The 6721-nt window shown below is 32.0% G+C and overlaps 2 long non-coding RNA genes across 3 annotated transcripts; both read left to right on the forward strand.

Annotated features, from left to right (window-relative positions):
- Nucleotides 1-998: 998 nt before the first annotated feature.
- Nucleotides 999-1935, forward strand: LOC122141569. Its single transcript, XR_006157928.1, has 2 exons — nt 999-1537; nt 1779-1935. It is a non-coding gene; the product is annotated as an uncharacterized LOC122141569 (long non-coding RNA).
- Nucleotides 1936-2425: 490 nt separating this feature from the next.
- On the forward strand, nt 2426-4926 carry LOC109061011. Of its 2 annotated transcripts, none has more exons than XR_006157923.1 (5): nt 2426-2667; nt 3553-3575; nt 3801-3841; nt 4186-4498; nt 4608-4926. It is a non-coding gene; the product is annotated as an uncharacterized LOC109061011 (long non-coding RNA). The 2 variants fall into 2 exon arrangements; XR_006157924.1 differs by having other exon boundaries at nt 2426-2626.
- Nucleotides 4927-6721: the final 1795 nt, after the last annotated feature.

Genomic DNA, 6721 nt, shown 5'->3' on the forward strand with positions numbered 1-6721 from the left:
TTTTAAACCTTATTTGGGGGCAAAGTCATCAAACCTTGAAGCCTGGTCTTGTTAGTCTGAAATAGCTGCCCGGAGGCATGCAGTTTTTATGTCCCGGTGACCAGTGAAAGTGCAGTTCTGACTCTTGCCCATTCATTTAGATAGAAGCCTGGTCTTGTTAGTCGGAAATAGCTGCCCGGAGGCATTGCCAAGATGGCGGCCCGAGTGGCATGACTTGCCTAAAAGGACTTTGATCTAACCAGTCAAATATGTCTTTAGTTGAGCTCTTAATGAAAAAAATTTATATTATCATGTTTTGAACTAAAAAAATGTTCATTCACTCCCCCCACCTAAAATTTGTGCCAGTACTGAGAATTAAACCCATGACCTTCAGGTTACAAGACTGACTCTCTAACCACTAGGATATATGAGATCATTTTTAAGGAGTTTGACCTACAATGAATAATAACGGGTAATGCACTCACAACTTTTACTAATGTTTTTATGTTTATGTTAAATAAATGTTAGGAAAAAAAATTGAATGTCGTTCCGATGTTATTTTTTAATATTTAGTATGCATTGTCATAATCTTAATAGAACAATATTCTTTGAATGTCGTTCCGATGTTATTTTGTACATTCTAAGAAACGATAGAGTTTTTTGTAACCTTGAAATAAAATTGTAATCACAACAAGATAACTGGACAGTTTAAAGTTTATTAGAATATTAAAACATTTAAGTAATGTTATGTTTTTGGTAAAAAAAAAAAAAAAAAAAAAATTCGAACTGTAAGCTTTAAATCATATTATAATCACAGCGTTTTCATTTCATGAAACATTTAAAGAAACACTTTCATGTCTCCACAACATTTTTATAATCCTAAATTTGTTTCCTGGGTATGTCATGTGTTTAGAGACTAAAATTACGAATAAGAAATTATTGTTATAGCTGCAGGAAGTCGCAAGGTTAGTTGGACGAGATTTTAGTTTTCATAAAAAGTTGAGAATTAAAATTGGAATATTGCATTAAATATTTGCAAATAAATTTCCATCCCACGTGTTTTTCCATCGTCACTTCCAGGGAAACTGGCGCCTATTATACAGTAACTTTTAATGCGATATCCCAAATGTGCAAACAAATATGTGGATGTAAACAGAATTTGGTCTCCATCTGAGAAACTGTTTCTGTTTGTTCTCCAGGTGTGCTACTCAAGGAGGATAAAATCACATCAATGCCAGTGATTGAGGGTCAATCTGTCACGCTACACGCTGATCTTACTGAAATACGGGAAATCAACATGATATGGTAGAAGTCTGCAGATTCCAAAGAACGCAGTTGTGCTAAATTTGTTTTAATAGCTACTCTGAATAAAACAAACAATGAGGTAAACCTACAATATAAAGAAACAATTCAACAATTCAAAGACAGTTTGAAACTGAACCTCGATAGCGGATCTCTCACCATCACAAGCATCACACCTGAACATTATGGATATTATAAACTACACATCACCAGCAGAGAAGAGATGGTCATTCATACCTTCAGTGTTGTTGCTCATGTGAGTAGGGCAAGTCTTTTAAAGTAATATTTATCTTACTAATAAAGAGAGATCGTAAAAGAAAAGAAATCCAGTTTTATGTTCTTTGCATCTTTTTTGAATTAAGCCGTTTTCTGTGTTTGTCAGCATGTCATAATTTATTGTGAACAGTTAATAATCACTGTAATGGGGGACTAATTTAATTATTAGATTGATAGGAACTCTTTGGCTAGTTTTACTTTCTATGCTTCTTTTCTTACAGAACCTAATGAGAAGAGAGCGGACCCAAAGCCTTCTCCAGAGGAGTCAAACCTGCCCATTTTTACAACAGATGTCCTCATAGTTAGAATATTATCCACTTTTCAATTCCACTGACAAAAACAAGAAACATTTTCCATGTTTAACATCCCTCAGAATGAACTGACATACACTTCTGTTTGTCCAAAAATAGGAGAACAATAATGAACAAACAAACATAAAAACATAAACATCCATACATCCAAAAATAGGAGCATACAAACAATCAAAAATACTAAAAACGACGAATGTAAGAAAATGAGTAAAATGAACATTACCAATACTGTATGAACAAATGGATCAGCTTCTTTCAGCTCAATACTGTATGAACAAATGGATCAGCTTCTTTCAGCTCAATGTAAACGCATTGTCATCAGCATTTCGAACTTCAGAAACTTGTCTGAGAAGAGCAAAATGATTCAATGCGAATAGAAAGTAGAATAGTACTAGGCTATGCTCAGTGTTTGAAGTGAAAAAAAAAAGAAATCAAAACTAGATGGTAGCAATACAAATATTATATCAATATTATACTTATACAATTTTTTTACTATTTCAACCAATTCTATCAAAGGTACAAACCCAACAAAAGTACACACTCCAGCCAAGTAGGTGGCGGGAATGCACCTGAAGACGAAAATAAACAGAAGAACGAGAAGAAGAGGCTGTGACCCATGCAACATTTTAACATTTTCAGAAGAGTCTTTTTAAAACCCATTTGTCCAAGAAGAGATACGCTGATAACATAATTCATCCAGCAAAAGAAGTGTTAACACCCTGTTGGGAAAAAGAAAAGTCTGAAATCAGGAGTTTTAGGTGGGTGTTACTTAAAGTGAAAGAAGTTACGTTAAGTTACGGTAAGTCGGGACTTTCTCACTTCAGTCTGTGGTCTACAATGTAGAGTTTTAGACATAGGGCATTGAATTAATGTTTCATTAAGCACTACAATGTAGAGTTTAATATAGACCAGTCTTGCATTATTAATACTGTATTACTCGTGGGATTTTAGACATAGGGCATTGAATTAATGTTTCATTAAGCATGTAATGTTATATTTGTGTCTTCTTGTCATTTCTAACTTCAGACATTGTTTACCGAAAGTATGTGACGTCTGTTTCGGGTGCATTTATAAATCGCTCGTGATTCATAGTGATTCCCTTTTGAATCTGGCAGTAGCCCCGACATAGGCTACCATGTATCGACGGTAAAACATTATAGGCTACAGCACGTTGTTACATGCAATATATCACGGGCTTTCATTAATCGTAATTGTAAGTTCAGTTCTTACAAATTAGCCTACTATTTAGATTTGGAACGATATTTTTTTTCTGTTTGTTTCAATTAGGTGCCTATTTTAAATCAACACACAAAAATAAAAGAGATGAAAAAATGACTTAAGCCTGAAATGTACTTTTAATATGTTAAATTAAATCCTCAGCGATATATTTAAAATAGATTTGATTTTTTTTTTCTCTCTATTGATTGGGCATGCCATAGCCTCATTTTTTTCTGGGATGTGTGGAAAGTGGAAAGCAAAGTGTAATAATTCAATGATATTTTCGTGTGGAAAGCAAAGTGTAATAATTCAATGTTGTTTTCACAAAAGAATATCAAATCATAAAAAATGTGATGTTTATATTTCTTTTAAAAATCAAAATGAACATATTTCAAATAATATTTTAATGAGATGTTCAGTATTTTTTTTTAAATATTTTTTTTTTTTTTTTTTAATAAATGCTTAGAAAACCACCGATGGCCAGTAAATGTGAGTACTCTAATTGTGTATTCTATTCAATGGCACAATGTCAATTTAGCAACTTTTAGCATCAAACTGACCTGCCTTTAGCAACTTCTGTTGAAAATCAGTTTACAGCAATTGAGATTTAAAATAAGTGAGCTTAATTTTTGCTGTATGCTGACAGGATAGCATTAGTTTATTATTATTATTATTATTATTAATATTTTAATAATTTTTCTTTATGGTTCACAGGTGCTGTATCATTACCGTGTTCGTACTGTTAACAGGTTCAGGTATGAACAGGGCAACGAAAAATCAAAGGTTTGAGACCTTTTTTTTTTTTTTTTTTTTTGCATTGTAATTTATTAATTACATTTTTAACTGCAAACTATCAGCAAAACAGTTTGTTCAAATTTATAAAGAAAAATGAAACCGAGCATCTTCAATGATTGTCTGACTCTGTACAAAGAGTCAAATATTCAACAGCACTCAATTTCTTAGATTTAAATTACAAAAAAAAAAAAAAAAAAAAAAAAAAAACTTTTGGGTCTCAAACCAAAGTAACCAAAAAGATATATTAGTCATTAATTAAAGTGAAATCTAAGCAAACCCATGTTTTCTAGACTCTCTCCATCAGGTTGTTGAAGTCACTGAAGGAGGCTCTGTCCTCTTGGAGTGCAGTCAAGAAAGTATTGTGCTTGAAAATAAACAGCTAACAGTCCACTGGAGACACAACGACATCAGGAACGTATTCGATATTATCAATGGAAACGTTTCTGTAAAGGAACAGGACCCAGCGTACAAGAACAGAGCAGAAGTTTTACCTGATGAGCTCGAGAAGGGGAACGTCTTTCTCAATATCACCGATCTTCAGCTCTCTGATGGAGGAACGTATCTCTGTTTCGTCCCAGATTTGGGACTTGAGCACAGCACACAGCTGGTGGTCAAAGGTGTGTTGTAATAACTCTACTTTTGGTCATCAATTTTAGTCAAAGCATAACTACTTTTATAAGTGTATGTTTGTTTTTATTCCTAATGTTTGTGGGTTTGCCTTAACAGAAAGATCATGCATAACATGCACAACTGCTGAAGTAAGAAGCCACGGTACAGGAGCGAGACTTGGAAAAGACTCTGTACCTCCTAATACAATCATCTGGATTCATTCTACTTTATTTGATTGGATAGCGAAGCAGTGAGTGATCCAAATATGGCTCGATTCAGACTAGTTCTTTACTGATATACACTACTATGGTTGTTTACTATTAAAAAAAACTGTACTTGTATTGTTGTATACTTGTACTCTGTGTAATGCAGTGCTGTTTTTCACTGCTACTGAGAAGTGTATTGAAGTGAGATCTGATGATAAAGACGAATAAAGCCTCCTAACATTTACTGAAGGTTTTTTTTTTTTTTTTTGTTTTTTTTTTTTTTGTTTAAATTAAATCTATAATGCACATCCACAAGTAATTTATGTTTATTTTTAGGTTCTGAAATATCGTAAATAATGAGTAGCCTACCTGAGGCGATGGAAAATTAACCTTAAGAGTTATTTTAAGATGCACATCCACTTCTTTCAGCTAAAACAAGGCAAAATTTGGGCTGTCAGTGAAAATTTAATATACTTCTAATCATAGCCCAAGAATAGACTAGTCATCAAATAGATGATGAATGCCTACATAAGTACATATAGGCTAATAGACAACAAAATGACAATCCATCCAAACAAATTAAATATACGGCTTTTATTAAGAAAATATACATTTTTAACAACTTACAGTAATAAAAAAAAAAACAATACAATTAAAAAAAAATAACGATTACAAATATAAAAAAAAAACAATACACTTAAATATAAATATTGTGATTAAAAAATATTGAATTTTTAACAACTTACGATTATTTATATATAAGATATTTAAGATATTTAAAAGAAAAAAAATGTAATACAAATTGAGATCATGTTATCACACTTAACATTAAAACATTATGGATAAATTACAACTTAAAAAATGTTTAACCTTTTTGTTGGTTTAGGCCATTAATATTTGATATGCATTGTCATAATCTCAATATTCTTTGAATGTCGTTCCGATGTTATTTTGTACATTCTAAGAAACGATAGAGTTTTTTGTAACCTTGAAATAAAATTGTAATCACAACAAGATAACTGGACAGTTTAAAGTTTATTAGAATATTAAAAATAAACATTTAAGTAACGTTATGTTTTTGGTAAAAAAAAAAAAAATTAAGTTAGTCGAATGTCGTAAGAAATGTTTTTGTAAGCTTTAAATCATATTATAATCACAGCGTTTTCATTTCATGAAACATTTAATGTCTCCACAACATTTTTATAATCCTAAATTTGTTTCCTGGGTATGTCATGTGTTTAGAGACTAAAATTACGAATAAGAAATTATTGTTATATAAGCTGTAGGAAGTCGCAAGGTTAGTTGGACAAGATTTTGGTTTTCATATAAAGTTGTGAAGTAAATTGGAATATTGCATTAAATATTTGCAAATAAATTTCCATCCCACGTGTTTTTCCATCGTCACTTCCAGGGAAACTGGCGCCTATTATACAGTAACTTTTAATGCGATATCCCAAATGTGCAAACAAATATGTGGATGTAAACAGAATTTGGTCTCCATCTGAGAAACTGTTTCTGTTTGTTCTCCAGGTGTGCTACTCAAGGAGGATAAAATCACATCAATGCCAGTGATTTGAGGGTCAATCTGTCACGCTACACACTAAATTTGTTTTAATAGCTACGCTGAATAAAACAAACAATGAGGTAAAACCTACATAATGAAACAATCAACAATTCAAAGACAGTTTGAAACTGAACCTCGATAGCGGATCTCTCACCATCACAAGCATCACACCTGAACATTATGGATATTATAAACTACACATATCACCAGCAAAGAAGAGATGGTCGTTCATACCTTCAGTGTTGTTGCTCATGTGAGTAGGGCAAGTCTTTTATAGTAATATTTGTCTTACTAATAAAGAGAGATCGTTAAAAGAAAGGAAATACAGTTTTGTACTTTTCATCTTTTTTGAAATATGCAGTTTAAGGAGTATAAAGTCATTTTAAACAAAAACTATCCTGCTACTATTTGGCCCTAATGTACTTATTAAATGTTTGTCCATCAAAAAAATAGTATAACCT

Source organism: Cyprinus carpio, chromosome B22, assembly GCF_018340385.1.
Source record: "Cyprinus carpio isolate SPL01 chromosome B22, ASM1834038v1, whole genome shotgun sequence".
Taxonomy (NCBI): Eukaryota; Metazoa; Chordata; class Actinopteri; order Cypriniformes; family Cyprinidae; genus Cyprinus; species Cyprinus carpio.